This window comes from Dermacentor albipictus, chromosome 3 (genome assembly GCF_038994185.2).
Source record: "Dermacentor albipictus isolate Rhodes 1998 colony chromosome 3, USDA_Dalb.pri_finalv2, whole genome shotgun sequence".
Lineage (NCBI taxonomy): Eukaryota > Metazoa > Arthropoda > Arachnida > Ixodida > Ixodidae > Dermacentor > Dermacentor albipictus.
Genome location: NC_091823.1, coordinates 89,721,630 through 89,738,216, shown reverse-complemented (window position 1 = coordinate 89,738,216; position 16,587 = coordinate 89,721,630). Strand labels below are relative to the sequence as shown.

Here is a 16,587-nt window from a genome sequence, read left to right as displayed (position 1 = left end):
TCCGATGGTGGCGTTGACCCGGGTTCCTCAGCACAAAAGTGTAATGCTCTACTAATTCCGCCACACACGCATGCATATTTCTCTTAGGTCAACTAGCACTTTGAGACGCTATGTGACATCGCACCGCCTTCGGGGTGACCCCAGGTTGTAACAGAAAAGATTGTGAGGTTTGATCGTCGAAGTCGGGGGGAAAAAAACACAGTCGCCGTGCCATCGCCGTCGCCTTCATACTATCGCTAATGTCGTCGCCTTGCTGCTCTCCTGGCATACACGTCCTCGTCACACATGCAATTTCTCCCTTCTCCACAAACATATTCGTCCATTTGGTAACACTTTGCAGTATATTAAACAATGCTGGATAGCCAGCCACCTGCAAAATAGTTCGCATAACATATATTCCCACCATGTATGGAGACTGCATAATTTCGTTTTCAGGAATTGCATCAAACGCAACGTTTTTGACTTGAACAGGTTGAAATAAGTTATAGCACGCTCTCTTATCCTTGGTTTGAAGTGGAACGTCAATGGTATTTATCAGACTTAATTAACTGATGGCCATATATTTTGTGAACCGGTTGTGTGCTGATCTATTAAAGGTAAGCAAGAAAAATCGGCGGATCCCAATTATCTGTGCAAATTGGTTAAACCTTTCTTTGATGTTTATTGAAATGTTATCGCTTCTTCTTCATCACTTCTATGTGAATCGCTCAACGCTCTCACTTTATGCACATTTGCTTGTTTGCTTGCTTGATCCTAAATGCATGGCGCTTACCCACTACTTGGGATAGGCCAAGCAGGCGGCGGCTAAACTGAGAAGGGACCCATTTCAATGTGAAAGGTTTCCTTGGCATTTTTAGACCAGCTTCATTCCGGCTGCCTAACCTAACCAAAAATATGGGTGCATCCCGAAGATAGTGCAGTCTAACAATGCGGGTCGATCCCGAAAGTAGACAAATATAAAAATGTGAGCCGTTCCCGTCAGTATGTGACGCTGAATGTGTGTCGCTCTTTAATGAACCTCTTTAAGGCCCACTTGGATCACTGGGTATGTGTTACTGGGTATGCACGGACTTCACGGCGCCGCTGATAGATGGCGCAGAATGTTAAGGAGAAGCGGGGCATAGGAGACCGGCTGTAGTACACGGCTCATACATGACACGTTTCGGCTATTCGCACACATGGATTGTCATCCTAGATGAGTTGTTGTTGCAATTGTTGTTCTCCTGGGTGGTTGTAACGCGTACCCACAGTGGAGGGTTGACTATGAATTGGTTGGTTAAATGAAGTATGTTAAAACAAGAGAATGAACAATTCTGCCAGAGTTTCCGTTCACGTGACTTCTTTCTCCCCACACGGCTGCTTCTGTTACCAACTTCTTCTTCGCAGTCTTTATATCCAACTTCTCCAATTTTCTGTTGCCGACTTTTTCAGTTCTTTGTAGCTGAATGCTCCTGGCTCAATGCACGCTGCTTTTAATGCCGACTTCTTCACGGCTTGCCTCTTGTCCTGTTTGCCTATTTGGACACCTATCTAGTGGGACATGCCCATTTTGGGAGAATGGCCAAGGATGTTCGCTTACTGCGTGCCACATACCCAGTTGAACTTACGTAGTGTCCCAAGTTGTCTGCCCGGACACATACCCGTGACACATACCCGGTCGCACATACGCAGTGACTGAATTTGTATAATCGGCAAGGCAGCACAAACATAGTGTGACGAGGAGGCAAAGAAAGCCTCGCTTTAAAATGGGTATCATACATTGTGTTGCAACAATGACTGGTTTATGTTCGTTTAAAATAAAAGGATGTCCTAACGTACAGACATATCCTACTTCGTAGGTGTTCAACCAAACGTACGTTGACTGCACTTCAATCCGCGAATGAAACACTACATAAATGTCAAACCATGCAGCAAGTAATCTGTAGTAATTTGGAAGTCGTTGCAGTTACTGGACGACGTAAGCTTTCTGGAATCTTCTATAGGCTATTCAAAGCATTAAATAAATACCGATCAGAATGTAGCTCAATATAAAACTTCAGAGCGCGTCATTTCACGACACACACATTAAAGAAAACCGTATCAGTATGCGACTTCAAGTATACATCGACGAATAAAAAAGTATATGTACAGGATGCAGCGCCATCATCTAAGAGTTTGAAATCGCGTGCTTTCACCCTAGAAGCAAGCCTACCCTCCTGAACTGAAAGTTTACCTTCCTGCGGAGAAAGCAAAATTCCCCAACAAACCTCCATCATGCTGCAAACTTAAAATGTCAACTGCTTCGACTGCTTCAGTGAACGTGAAATAATGTAGTTTTTGGAACTGTTGTAGCAGCTGGCAGACCACTGAACTTATTTGACAACTTAAGTGCATAGGCGAACAATCCACAAAGCCACTTTCGGTAATCGGCACGCGCTTTCAATGATTAATGCGAAAGCGGTAAGTTTAACGGGATCACCTGGACATTCAGAGGTTGGTTTCTATAGTTACTGTTAATAGCAGCCTGGATAGCAATACAGACCACAGTCAGTATCCTGTCATGGTTTTTAGCTCATTTCTTGCCATTCGAACAAGTAAAAAGCGCAAGAACACAACAACAAGAAAGAAAAAATGTTTTTGCCACCTCACGCACCTTGCATATTGCTACTTGTCCGAAACCATTGATAATTTTCGAGTTTTTATAACGTAAACTTATATTTTTATAATAATTTCGGTATTAAATTCCCATTATCATTCATTTCAGAAATAATGTTGATGTAAGATCCACTATTTTACGCGACCAAACTCTATATATTTATTGTAATTTGCTTTGTTTTATACACTGTGCTTATTGTAATTTGATCATTATTATAATCAGTGATGCCTACTGAGAAGTGACTATATTTGCCGTTGCAGATGATGTTTTGTTTGTACCTGTTTTAAGTGTTAAAACTAAAGTTCAACTCCAAACCACATTAACACGAAGTCCAGTCACATAAATATTCAAATGCCGCACTAAAACTGGAAGTCAAAGGTTTATTATTGCGCGACGAAAGTAGCACAGATCCAGTTCTTTGCCACTCCCTACTGTACAGGGGCTGGGAACCTCACCAAGCGTTATTAGATTTTTTACTGCCTTCCCCATACATTGTTGAGGGCGTTATTATTATTATTATTATTATTATTATTATTATTATTATTATTATTATTATTATTATTATTATTATTATTATTGTAGAACATGTTAGTAATTCAAGAATATGGGCCTCATCAAGGCAGAAAAAGGACGCAATTGTTATAGCCTTTCAAATCATTGGACTGGTTTATTTTCAAACGCTTGCATTTATTTACAACTTAATACCAGTGCGTAGTTATACTATGACTTCACTAGTTAGCCATTTGGCATTCAAACCGGTTGTTTGCATGCAAGCACAGCGCTGCGGTTTCGAAATGCTTTCACTGTCCTAGAGAGTTTTTTTTTTTTTTCATTGCATCTTTGTACGTGTGAACCCGTTTCAATGTGAAGGTCATTTGTTCTCGCATCGGCCGAATAAAGTACGCAGGCTGATAACAGCGTCTCGACTGGAATCTGAGTTTATGGTTCGATCAAGTTGGCGCGTCTAGAAATGTGGGGAGGGCCAGGAATAGCAGGGACTTGTATGAAGGAACGTCCAGAGAATGCAGATGAGGTCGCTACACGAAGGATTCGGCCTTGAACAGGCACACTGACGTTATTATGAACGATCGACAATAAACAGTGCAGATGAGATCTTGCATTTCTTTCGAAGGCGTCCGCGCAACCAGGTGGCACGGGTCCTTTCAATGGCTTCTGTCGGACGATAAAGACGCCGAGAATTTAAATTCGCGACACGCTTTGGGTTTAACGCGAGAAGCGAAGGCTAACAACGCTGCATGACTGGCTCCCGCTTTGAACAAAAGAAAGATGGCGCGCTTCTACAGAGAAACCTCGCGCAGATTTGCAGGCAGGGAGTGTCTAAGTTATCCCATTTAGCTTTCCCAGCCGACGGTGAGGTACGCGTTGCAACCACGACGGCGTTGTTTTTCTTATAAAAAAATATAAAGGAAGAAGCATGTTGAGTTTCGTAGCTGCACGTCTGGTAAAACTCGAAATAAGACAAAATATATTTAAAGGAACAGGCGCTCGTTATTCTTGCCACTGCTTAACTTACTTAATCACAATAATTGCAGCCGCAAACATCGTCGCTGCGTCGTGACGCTATTTTCGTCGTTCAGCATCATCATCATGACAATCACGACCACGTCCGATTATTTGTTCGCCGGCATGCTTTTGGTCAAGTGGTGTCGGCGCCAGAAAACAGATAAGTACCGTTCCGTTCAATAAACAGGGAACACCTACGTTGACGCACATTGAAGAAGCGAATGTGGAGTTGCATACAGTTGAAAAGAAAAAAAGTTTCACACAAGTGTGATTACCCAACACGCAAACTGTTTGTTGAGCGTTACACGTCAGGTTTCAATCAACAGCTGAAATGAATTATGGGGTTTTACATGCCAAAAGAAGGATTTTATTATCAGGAATGTCGTAGTGGGGGATTGCGGATTAATTTTGACTGCCATGGGATCTTTAACGTGCCCAGGCGTTTTTACATTATGCCCCATCGAAATGCTGCCGCCACGGCTGGGATTTGATGCCGCGATCTCGCGCTCAGGGCCGGTATTTTGTAGTGATGCCTTTTCCGATTCTGTGCTTTTTCACGCTTTTCGCGCTTGGCCAGTGGTCAGAGCGATGGTCTGCCCACATTATCAACGGGATCGGGCGGCCGTGTGTGCTGGATGATAAGAATAGCATAGAATAAAGCATAAGGCATCACTACAAAATAGCGGCCCAGCAGCGCAACACCACAGCCGTTAAGCCACCGCGGCGGGTCGACAGCTGAAGTGTCATTGTTGGCTGAGTATGGCTTTTATGTCATCTTTAATACTGCATGACAGAGCAGAAAAGCTATCACAAGCGATGACGTTACGCCTCTAACCAGCACGTCAAAAGTGCTGCGTGCGGGGTCGAAGGTAAAATGGTCTATCCGGCAACTACGACAACACCCCAGTCATTTATTTATTTTTGCTTCACAGATGGTTATGTATATCCAGGAAAATATGAAAAATAACAGCAGCACTCCTGCTTAGACATCGCCTAAGCAACAATAGTTGGGCGGTTATATGCGGCGCAGTCCACGTCAACGCAAGTTGCTGACAAACGCGGCTGCACCCACGCCAGTTAACATGACAGGAGTGGCGCTTGTCAGCGTTCGTCACAAAGCAAAAACAAGCACTGCCAGCACACAAAAACAAGGAAAAGAAGATCACAAAAGGTACAGTAGCGAAAGAAAGCGCGCGGGAAAAGTTACTGAGTGGAGAGACACACGTACTTACGCAATACACCCCGGCCCCTCTCCGGAGAGAGCACAACGGCACGCTGGCCCGCGGGACGTCTTCTCTGCTCTTCCTTCTCCTCCTCCTCCTCCACGTGGGGCCAGTTCAAATCCAAAGCTCCGGGAACGCGCCTTCTCCTCGTCGCACACCGGTAACCGTCGCCGCGACACTTCTTTCCCACAGCGGCGCAGGGCGCGTCGTCACCGCACTGTTAGTAGGCCTTCCAAGTGTGAATCCTGCAGCATTCCAGCGACGAGCGGCGAACAAACAAGGAAAACCAAAGATGGGGCCCTTCTCCTCCTCCTCTAGCACTGTCGTGCAAAGGCTTTCAGAAGGCTGGCCCTGAGGCAGATCCCTGGTCTGAACGGCTCGATAGTCTGGCGGCGACGATTAACACGCCAGTCTTGACAAGTCGGACGCCGTTTCCTGGAGTCGAAACCCTCGCGGTCGACGACCAGGACGAAGACCGCAAGCCACTTGACAGTGCGACGAGATCTTTCTCGCGGGCACGCAATCCCTCAGGGATCCCGACGGCGCGACACGCGCCAGTCTGCGGGGGCGGCGACAAACCGTTCGACGCGCGTCCTCTTTAATACGCGCTTCCTGGCCTCGCAGCGCAGAGCTGACACCTGCGATATCATTCGAAAAGTTCACCGGGGCGAGGAAGATACCGCGGGTAGAGCCTGGCGGCGCGCACACGCGAGTCTGTTAGCTGGCGAAGCGCGCCAGCGGCTGCGGCAGCGGCGGCGTCAGGAGCGCTAACTCGTCAGCCGGTCGTCGGTCACGCCTTCTTCCAGTTTTCCCCGAGCGACGAGCGAGCGAGCGGAGCCGAGAGCGTCGACGTTCACTTCTTTTGCGTCACCGTACCGCGCCGACGTTCCGCGGCAAAGCCAAGATAGCTCTTCAGGCAGAGGCAGCGCTTACCCAAAGACGCGAAGAGCGTAAATAACGTCGTACATACACATAAAAGGAGGGCAAAAAGAAGAAAAAAAAAAGAAGGCCTAAGGAATAGAAGAGAGCCAGGCGTTCGGCTCAGAGTTATCGACGGCGGTCAGCGAGCGGACTGTCAACTCTGGACAAAGCGGCGGCTGCGAGAGACGGACCGGACCGAGAGGACGTAAACGCGTGAAAATGTTTTTCGAACGCCGGCCTCCCGTCGCGGCTAGCTCAACCGGGCAGTAGTAGCACGGCGATGCTCCATGCGAAAACGAGTAAAAGGAAAACTTTGGAAGGGACGGACGGTATTCCGCCGCACGCGACAAATAAGCGCGACAGATTCGACGGCGAGGACGCTTTCCGACGTTTCTGCGAACCGTGCACAGAGGGCGCCTCGTGCAGGCCGGAAGGCACCGCAAGGCAGGCGGTATTCGGCGCTGGCCCCGGGCCGCGGGCAGACGCGGTCACACGCGCACGCCCGCCACCATGTGCGGCACTCGCACCGAAATAACGGCAGCGACGACAAGCGCGAGTCTCCCGTTCCAACGGCGGCGAGTCTGGTCGCTCGCTGCGGCGGCTGCAGTGGTGAGCAGCGCGAGAAGCGACTCTCGGCCGAAGGTGCGTCGGTTGCGTTGCCGGCCCTTCGCGGGTCTTCGGCTTGCGTGCCGACGAATGACGTCGCACGGCTCCGCGGATTCTGAGCGAATCGTGGAGACACGTTGCAAACTGTATAGCGCATCGCTGTCACCCGTAAATCTCCGAGGAAAAGAATGGTTGTTGCCTTAGATCAGCCGTCTTTTGCCAGAAACACCTCGGCCGAATCCACAAAACTTTTTTTTTTTCGTTCCGAAGTGCTATTTGTCGTCGGTTGGCTACTTTCGCTAATAATAGGCCCACTTGCCCGGAATCTGCTCTTGCAAATAATTCTAGCGTAGGAACATTCTATGAATACAGACGTCATATAGTTTTGATGAAATTCCAGGCGAAATTTTCACGTGGCAGTGACCTATTAGAAAGACTATAATGATCCCATACCGTCCCACCCCCTTTTTTTTCACGCCTTTCTTTTTGTCCTCGCTCTTGTTTCCGTCTTTACTTCCCCTTTCCCTTCCCCTAGTGCAGGATAGCAAACCGAAGGCTTTAACTCTGGTTAATCTCCCTGCCTTGCTCTCATTTACGTATATATCTGTCTCCAGGCGAAATGTATAAATTACTTAAGGGCCGTCTATGTTCTTTGTGGTAAGAATCACTATCTTCACTACTGTAGTAAGAAATTTCTCAAATGGCTTCGAGGTACACGCTCCTCCACAGTACTTTGCCAAAAGCCCCCTTATTTTGATCCAATATGCGCTGATCGAGAAAAAAAAAAAAACGCGCTGTCTATTGCTTCGCGTGCTGTGCTTGCAGTTGTGCAGCACTCAGACGGTGATGGCAACGACGTTAGTGAATGCAGTAGGAAATATTATAGCGGACGCAGACAACGTTGTGTGTATTGCAGAGGGGTAGTAGTTGATCTTGAAAAGATGGCGGAGGTAGCTGCGAGAGCCTGCAGCTGCTATCGCAGTAAGTGAACTTGGAACCAGCGGAATCGTTGAAGTCTCCTGATTATTTATTCATAATTTCTTGCGGGTGCTCGTGGTTGGATTTCTCTTCAAACATGCTATGCACATCGTCCCACGCGCGCCATTCTATTCAATCTAGAGACGCTAAAATAATAAACGGGCCAATAAAAGCAGCAAGTTACAACTGCTCAAAACTTTTTAAGTAAACAAACGAATAAATCAGTATGTTTCTTCGTTGGAATAAAGCACGCAGGACCCACTAAATATTAGAGCAATACGCAAGTTGTTTTGGCAACAGGAACAATATGCACCATACGTAATTATATGCCAGATATTCGTCACCTTATTGCAGTCTCGTCAGAATCATACGGCGTGGTTAGAGTGGCAAAACATACACCTTGTCACTGCATTGAACTTACGCTGGGCTGTTAAATGCAAAAGACTGCCAAAGAAATCTAACATAAGAGGCTTTCTTCGAACGAGTGTATGTGGTTCAGTTCAATTGATCGCTCTTCATCGGCTTGATTAGATGTTTGATACAAACACATAATGAAGACAGAGTTGCTTTCACCAGGTTTTTTTTTCTTTTTTACATTGTCAGACATAGCGAAGCCTGTCGCGCTTGCGGCTGAGCTTCCAAATTTTTTTGCTAAAATAAGTTAGCGCTGTAAAACACCGTTTCAGAAAGTTAATGAATTTATGCAGCACCATAGGAGATGGGAGTAAATAATGAACTTCAGTTTTACATGCAGTGTTTATCGCAGTTCACAAAACGATCTGTTCAACGATTTGGCATCTCTACTTATATTGGATGAGAAAAAATGCATAATGAAAGCTGACAATCAATGGAAACTTAAGTTGAGCAAACTGTCATATGGCTCATCAAGCGTCCATTATCTTCCTTCGTTTGCTTTTCAAAAAATAAGCGTCGAACTCTCTGTTATTATTGCATGCAACTAACGAGCCCGGTATCAAGTGTTGGTACAGATCCATAAACCCCCATACGAAACAATTAAATGGCCATAATCGCATGCAAATTGAGCCCAGAACGATCACCCTTTGCACTTTTTTGGAACGGCCTCGTTTTCACTTGGTTTCTTCACTCAACCCCCTCAAATATATTCTGATTTTCACGACAACCGTCAAGCCACGCACTGCGGCAAAAAGCAATGCTAACACGAACAGATAGTCCCGTAGGAACCCTGCACGGGACGGAGGCTTGAGCGTACGCCCATAAAACTGCCGCTCTATCATGGCCGTCCCCTACTTTGCAATTAGCCCCGAAAGAAAAAAAGAAAACTAAGCTACGGCCGGCAGCACTATGTAGTGCAAACCAGCGGCTAAAGTCAGCCTGGAAGAGCGTGACCAAGATATAGTGAACACAGTTTCTAATAAAGCGCCCACAAGTGCTCAGAATCAAGACAGCGCTGGCCTCACGCTATGAAGATGCAAGAAAACACCGTATGAATAGTGCGTGGATAAATAATCTTTATAACGGCAATGTTACCTTGCCGGTGTTCTCTCTACTTTGTAATTAAAAAGTATGGGAGCGGTGCCCTTGCTCGGTGTTGCCTTTCTACCCTTTCTTATGCCCGCAGGAAAACTGCTAGCGTTCTTTATGCAAATAACGAACGCCGCCGCTACCGACTTACTCATTTTGATATCTTACTCGAAAGATCTCTCCGCCCTGTACGCCATCCTCCCGCCCACTCCAAGTACGCTTCATGCACGGAGGCAACGGCGAATAGTAAGCACGGCCAGACAGAGGTTGGCGCAGCCTACAAGGTCTACGAAATGGGAGCGATTAGCGACTTGGTGTTTCATTACGAGGAAGACGAATGAGAAGGACGAAAACAAAGCAATGAAGTGTTTCACCGCAAGAAGAGGTTGCTTGATGTTGCTCTTTAGAGAGAGATATATAGAGACAGAATACAACCACAAGAAGCGTAAGCGGAAGAACTTGCGGTTAGATGCCCTGCAACAAGTATGGAGGAGGAGGGTATTGAAAACCGAGAGGGAACTGAGAGGGAAAAACAATGTATGGTGAATACCTGCGGGCTCAAGTAAAACATCTGACCAAAAGTCATCATTATACAGGTCTGTCTATATGTTTCCCCTCCCTCCCTCCCTCCCTCCCTCCCTCCCTCCCTCCCTCCCTCCCTCCATTTCTCTCTCTCACACACATATGCACGCACACGCACACAACGGAAGTTCACGCATGTTCGTTCATGCATGTAAACAAGAGCAGCCTGAACAGGGCCCGTATTCAGAAAAAGATCGCAGTTCCACCCGAAGGGCGAAGAACCGATTGCGATAGCAAATTAGTAGGTAGCTGTACGAAGTAAGGATAGTAGTTTTATCGGTCGTCCAAACTTATTGACATTCGCTTACTAACTAAATTAACAATGGTAGAATATGTAAGCGTGATTCAACGAGGACGTAGAAAGATACAGACACACAGAGACAGCGCTGTCTTTGTGTGCTTCTTTCTACGTCCTTGTTCTGTCACGCTTACACATTCTATCATGGATTCAAACCAACTAGCCCGTCAACGTGTTTAAACTAAATTAGCCAGCACGATGTCACGTGCGCACAGGTAAACATGAACACATCTCGCTCGATGACAGCGGAAACTGTCTGTGAAAACGCTGGAGTTAGAAATCGCGGCAGGCGCTGCGAGCCAATTGACCTCCGTGCATCTGTCGCTTCAGCGTGAACGAAACGTCGAAAGCACAGCGCATACGAAGTTACCGGCACTACGCGCACTCCGCAAACATTGCAGATAGCTTTGAAAATGAGGCGCACGCGGGCGCGCACTTTGGACAAGTCGCAGATCACCTTCAAGACACACGAACGCCGCCAACGCGTCCCTATATATGGCGTCCGCTAAAGGCGTCAACCACGACGTCCGCGATTCGCATGGCCAACGCCGCAGTAGACGCCGCGGTTGTCTCCATTCTGTACGGAGCGGCGGGCGAGTAGGATATCGAGGCACCCTAGCAGCCGCCGGTAAAGAACGCCCCTCCTCCCTCGGCCGACCCTACTGCCTCGCGCGCCACAGGAAAGGGCACGCATCCAGGCCGCGTTCCTCGCTCGTGCACGCGAGATTGAACCGCGTTCGCTGGCTCACCCTCACACGCTTTCACTCATGCGAAACCTCACGGCGACGGCGACGGCAGAAATGCGCCTGGAGTGTCGATGTAATTGCTATCACAATAACCCTTCTTACGCTAAAACTGTTCGTAAGAGAAGCTGACAGACAATCACGAGGTGGGATATATTATCAGTGAAGGTAGCCGGTCAGTAGCAGAATGCACTCACTAACGAAAAGTTTTGTGAAAGTTTTAGGTTTCTAAAAGTTACCCATTGAAATTTTGTGTGAATAAAAATAGTTCATGTCACAACTCCAAATTTTGGTGAACTCACTGCTTGTCAGGCGACATTAGCGTATTTTCCCACCAGTAGCCACACACAATTGCTTTTGTGTTCATTCCCGAGGAGCTAAGCTAATGGCAGCCGCAGATAGTGGCGTGTATTACTTGCGCAGTAGCAGATCACAGGACAAAGCACCTACAGGTGTGATTTCCCATACCCGAGTGAACAAAGTGATGTTTGGTAGTGCTCAACAGTCACCAAAAAACTAACTTTAGAAGACATCTCAAGCCACCCGCAACAGTGCCGGGCATTTAAGCTTGGTTCATGCTGAAGGGCTCATATCCGGTGCTGTATACTCTTGTCCAAGAAACAGGCAGTGGTGGTTTTGTATGCGGGAACGGGCAACACAGCTTATCATGGTGAGAGCGTGTCGTCAAAAGATTACGGCAACCTTCGAGGTAGGAAAAGGCGAATGTACGTCTTCAGTGATTGAATCAAAGAAGTGCAGAGGAAAACATCATTATTTTACGTGGTACCGGGAAATATTACTGTTAGAATGAGGAGAAATAGCTGACTTTTGGTTAAAATACAGCTGTTCATCGAATACAAGGGACAAGTGCGTAAAGATGAGCAACAGGAAAGTACGTCGCTATCACATTCACATATCATCTCCTTCTGACGTCACAAGTTTTGCAAAGGCATGGACGTCAAGAGAAATGCGTTTGTTGTTAAATATAGCCGCAATAATTTGAAAATGCACATAGTATCAATTGACAACGCCTTATCGGTTCCTTTCTTTAAAAAAAAGTAGTATGATATAAAAATTATCTCGGTTGTAATGGTCTACATTTAAGACAGTGGCAGCGTTCTGTCGGCTACAGTATATATAAAAGAAAATCCGGCTATTATGTTATCCGCTAATAAGCCACCTGCTACCAAGAGACCTAAGTTGGCGAAAATAACCCCGTACCACTCAACCACGATTTATTGCTTTCCACTGAAGTCAGATCAGATTGGTTACGGGCCCACCATATATGCCGGCTCCTAACACTGTTCTCGAGGAGCGTGCACTGCTGACTCGGGCGGGGGCAGTATCGAAGGGGGCCGGGCAGGTAGCGCAAGGCCCCCCTCGGGGTGGCCTGAGCACGCCGATGACCCCCCGTTCGTATATCCCTCCGCCCTCCCCCAGAAGCTCGCGTGAAGGATCGGTTTCGGTTCACCCCGGACACAACAATTAGGGCCAGCGTGTCCAGTAGGCGGCCCGATTACCACGGGAGCCCGCGACCCTCCCGCTGATGACCCCGCAACAACCTCGCCACCGCCCGTCGATGCTACCCTGTGTGATGTTGCTGCTGTTGCTGCTGCTGTGTAGGCATCGGGCGATGCTTCGATCACAAGCGCTGCAAACAAATCCCCGTGCAGTTTTGTCGCAGCTATGCACCACTAGAGCCAACCGCATACGCTATTATAAATGTTAAATGCTTAAGGGCGCAATTTCGATCACAACAAACAGTGTCACCGTCACGTTTATTCGCAGTTTCTTGCTCTAACGCTGCGTGCCCGGTGCTTTTCTGTGAGGAAAGCTTTGAACGCCTACGTATAGTTCTTTATAGGAAAGTACTCGGCCGACACGGTTATAGGAATGAACTGATCGCAAGCAGTTACAGAAAGGAAAGAAAATTATCCTGTGCGATTCTCAGACATCATTACTATCTTTTGATAATGTCTACAGTAAGTAGCACTACATAACTATTAGTTTACGAAATTATAATGTGAGTAGGGGAATAAAAACTAATAATATGGGTGATTAAAGTTATTTTTGCACACGCTTTTCCACTAAGGAAATAAGATTCTGGAGGGTACGGGGACACAGGCATTGTTCGGCATGCGCGAAGCTTTCTACAGGTGCATCAACAGCAGGATTCCACAAAGGCCATGTAAGTACGCCCCTAAATTACACTATTGTCATTTACACGGAGGCAGAAGAACTGCACTGATGTCCTAAAACAAGTTATTATACAGAACCTGACATTCACACAATCAAAGCTTAGATCACAATATACCGGTCACTCATTGTGAATCGTTACAGCAGTAATACTGCATAACATACCTGCACACTAACGCACACGCACACGTACACGCACACGTACACGCACACGTACACGCACGCACGCACGCACACACACTGTTGACAGAACGACAGTTTCGACACTGTCGTTCTTCACTGTCACTACTAATCATAATACAAAATAGTGTCAGCCAGTTCTTTCTGAACAATGAACGACGCAACCGGTGGAAGTATTTGATCTGCCGCAGCTGCTAAACGAGCTGCCTGGGCAGAAGCTCAGCACCGCCGCCGAGATGACCCTGTGGTTCAGAATCAAATTCTGTGCCACAAAATTCGCATTAGGAAGTATCGTAATCGTCGGTGAACTTTTTTTCTATAGTGCTTCTTGAACACGAACGTTAAACCCGAATCCCCGAAGTCGGCGGCTGAATTCACAAAGCTGTTCCTTGGAAAGTGTTATTTGCCACTGGCTGGCCGCATTCGGTGATAACATGTCCAACATCGGGATTGTCTCTTACGAACAATCTCAGCGTAAGTGCTTTCCGTGATACAGGTCCCGGTTATCTAACGCCAGCCCATCGGCTCATTTCTGTACGGCTCAAGGGTCGCACACCTAACGATGTACTGCCGCGCGCACGGCGTTATAAAGGCGTAATGCGGTAGCAGTTCTAGATCAGGCCCGGCTGATACGGCCGGCCGGCCAGCTGCCTCGTATACAGCGGCGCCGCGCGGCCTGCTCAAGCGCCGGGCAGAGGCGCGCGGGGGTTAAAGGGATGAGTGCCGCAGGAACGCAGTTGTCGAGCGGCCGCACCCCGTCTGGATGCTGCCCGGGTCGAACATTAATCAGGGCCACTGAATAGAGCTCCGCGTCGCCGATTAAAAGCGCGCCCGGCTTCCAGCAGTGTCCCGCAATCGGCAAGAACAAGAAAACTTCGAATTACATGGGCAGGAATGGGCGAGAGTGCACGAGTACGGGGAAGAGGAGACGAAGGGCGGCAGAGGCACTGCGCTCGGCAACGTCTATCGCTCCGATGGCGCTGCAATAATTACGCCTACGAGGCATACACCTTTGTCCGGCCGCGTATAGCCGAGCACTATAGCGCGCGGTATAGACGAGCTGTATCAGGGGCCATCCACAAGGGGGAGAGACGTCGCACCCCGGGCGGTGAACTCCTCTGCAGAGCGGGCGCATAAACAAGAGATCCGCGGACGGAGCAGGACGAAAGAAAGAAACGCTTGACGCTAACGAAGGAAGACCAAGAAAGTATAAAGAAAAAAAAAGCAGAAGAAGCAAAGGGCCCATTCGAGGGGACATTTCAGGTCGCACACAGATTGTGCTTAACAGCGCGCCCCGTGAATCTGGTTGGTCGTGGACGCGCTGCGGACAAATGCGGACGCTCCCCATCACGGGTCCTGGTAGAGACGTACGCCTGGAGGCTATCCGGCGCATTCCTTTGCTCGAAATGACGCGGCAAAATTCTGGCTGCTTGCGTCCAGCGGCGCGCTTGTCTTCAGTAAGGAATGGAAGCTATTTTTGACAGCAGGGCGATCAAAGAGAGCATATATACTAAGGATGGCCGGAATTATAATAACACATTAGTCTTCCCAAACACCGCATTCCCGGGGAGCTACGTTTGACTGAAATATGGCAGCCATATACGTAGTGAAAGCTCATATGTCACTACCTGAAGACGCGCACTATATGCATGACCAAAGCGTTATTCCTATAGTACACGCAAGTATTCGCGCTTCATCCAAAGCAAAACGCATTTGTTTCGAATGTTGTGGGGGTATTTTTGCGAGGAGCCTGCTTAGTTGCTGGGACGGAAGCACGGGCAAGACGTCTGACGTTTCCTCACGTGGCTTTAACAGCTGTGTACGTATAGATCGCCATCGTATCGCTCTATGACGAGAAATGTATAGTTAGTGGAAACCGGGGAAGTTTGCCTATAGCTATTCGACGTGCAGGGCGAGAAATAAGACAGCACGCACACAACCAACGAACGCTATAGCCAGCTCACAATCCAAACTGTAGGTTCTCATTAACATTCCACTCCTGCATAAACAGAAAATCCGCTTTCCTGGCGCGCGACGCACAAGCGCCACTTGACCATGGGCCAAGAACGCACCATTGAAGTCAAGACACACGTGTTCAAAGAAGCCTTCAAAGACATTCAGTGCGACATTAGGCGGTAGCAGACAAAAAGCACAGGATATAAGTCCTCCGGAATGTTACGCGTCACTCAAATTGGCAAGTGTGACTTGTCGACGTTATAACAAAAGTTATATTCACGAAGACAGTTCCCAATTACGGCATAAATACGACAGACGCAGGTAAAGAACTATCTACATTTCTCTCTGCGGCGGTCGTTACATCTTGCTGTGATGTACCGGCGGCGGCAGGATATACACTAGTATGAGTAGTTGCGTAGTAATCGCGTCAGCCCCAGAGTATACGACCGATTTCACGACCTCGCGCTTCTCCTTTTTTTTTTACTGCGGTAAAGGCTTGCCCTTAAGGCTTAATTCTTGGAGCGTATATATGTATTATATGTGTGCTGTGAGGCCTGTATTGTGTATGAATTGAAGCAGTGTTTTGTGGAATCTGTTGTCATGTATCTAGCGGTCATAGGTGGTTGTCACACTGTAGCGGAGGCCGGCTTGCAGTAGGAGACGCGCCAATACTTGCGCCAATACTTGCGCCAATACGTTTTTGGAAAGACGGCATATTACGTCACTTAAACGCGTACCAAAAGTACGGAAAGCCAGCGTTCTTGCTTTCCATTCCCATGGGAGCGAGGCTGCCTGGAATTGCACCCTCAACCTCGCTCTTAGGAGCGCTATAGGTTACATAGCAACCGAGCCATCTCAACGGGTTCGGCGCTAAATGATATAGCCCGCCGTTATCCGAAGCGTGCGACGTAGACCCCAGAGCCAAACGCAGAATGTACGGTTCTCTGCTTCAGGCGTGCCGTTCCGAGGCCGCAAAGTGTTCCAACCTGTCTGCACTGTTTTCGCGTTCCGAAAACTTTTTGCGAGCAGGTGCACGCACACACACTTTCGCCCACTGCGCCCGCCTTCTTGCCGTCACTGCGAAGACAAGGCATGTGCGCAGTTCTCGAGAAGAAGCCTGGACAAAGCTGTGGCTGCAGCGGTGAGCACGCTGACAGCCCTGTTCACCACTTGATTGACTCGGCGCTCGCGACGGCGGGTCGTAAATCAACGTGATTCATGGAGCGCCCCAAAAGAGGCTGC

The 16,587-nt window shown here is 48.0% G+C and overlaps 1 protein-coding gene across 2 annotated transcripts in view; it reads right to left on the bottom strand.

Annotated features, from left to right (window-relative positions):
* The window catches only part of LOC139057471 (transcription factor Sox-5-like), an 884,741-nt gene that overhangs the window by 589,125 nt on the left and 279,029 nt on the right, over positions 1-16,587 (bottom strand). Inside the window, exon 1 of one of the 2 annotated variants that reach the window (XM_070535790.1) lies at positions 5,392-5,744. The exons of the other annotated variant lie outside the window; for it this stretch is intronic. The gene's annotated coding sequence lies outside the window, so the exon portion shown is untranslated. Of the gene's footprint in view, positions 1-5,391; positions 5,745-16,587 lie in introns of those variants that run through there. 2 annotated transcript variants of the gene reach the window in all.